Source organism: Nematolebias whitei, chromosome 10 (genome assembly GCF_014905685.2).
Source record: "Nematolebias whitei isolate Nwh7 chromosome 10, NemWhi1, whole genome shotgun sequence".
Classification (NCBI taxonomy): Eukaryota; Metazoa; Chordata; class Actinopteri; order Cyprinodontiformes; family Rivulidae; genus Nematolebias; species Nematolebias whitei.
The window spans coordinates 3,110,733-3,111,929 of NC_056507.1; positions in this window are offsets into that span (position 1 = coordinate 3,110,733).

Here is a 1,197-nt window from a genome sequence, read left to right on the forward strand (position 1 = left end):
GACCAAAAAATGGGCGAAAAATGGGCGAAATGGGCCAAAATTTATATCTCAATATTTTTAAGATAAATCACGATATACGATATATATCTCAATATTTTTTCTTTTCATAAAGTAATAACAAAAATATATTTCTGAGTAAAAGTTTTGTCCCACTTCTCACACAGCCACATTTATTAACAACAGCTGTAACTGTGCAAAATAAATGCCAAAAAATTAACTATTGACATATACTAAATAGTTATTTTTTTAGACATTTATTTACAAATATTAAATAATAATCCTCTTCAGCCGGGGGCAGCTGTCGCTGAGAGGCTAAAGCAGTCGTCCTCCAATGGGAGAGTTGGGGGTTTGATTCCACCAGCAGTCACCTGCGTGTTCCTGAGTGAGACACTGAACCCGTTGCCTCCGATGTGTGTGCCATCGGTGTCTGAATGTGATAAAGCTCTGATTAGTCTTTGTAGAGATCTAGTATAGAGCTGTATGAATGGGTAAATGAGGCACAGATTGTTGTAAAGAGCTTTGAGTGTCTTGATAAGACAAAGTCTCTATATAAGTACAGTCCATTCAGCTGCGCCGCCTTCACGTTAGTAAGTGTGTGTGAAGCTGCAGCTCCGACAGACATGACTCCTTCCTTGAAACAAACCACGGTTCAGAGCTCATCTAGCCGTGCTGTGCCTTTTACAGGAACACAGAGAGGAAGTGCAACATTAATAAATCAGCAGCTTTATCATATCGCTAAGACACGGTCCCGTCTCAGCTGTGGAACAAGACGGCTCAAGCGTTAGCCGCTTGTTAGCCGCTTGTTAGTCGCAAGGAGCGTATCTTTAGCGATACGATAAACTGCTGATTTATTCATGTTACACTCTGTGTTCCTGTAAAAGGCACAGCACGGCTAGATGAGCTTTGAACCGTGGTTCGTTTCAAGGAAGGAGTCAGGTCTGTCGGAGCTGCAGCTTCACACACGCTCAGCTGCTCGTGTTTACTTCTGCTCAACGCCTCCTCTCCTCCTGCCCACCTCCTGGAGAAGCAGGAAGGGGAGGGGGAGCGCGGCTGAGGCGCTCCTCCTTCAGCTCTAACTGAGAGGCATCATCTCTACCAGCTGAGCCACCCATTCATCGATGGGTTTTAAAAATCACATCGCAGCTCTGAGTTGGATCTGCCTAAAGACGGCCGACCCTACAGGCCACGATTCTCACT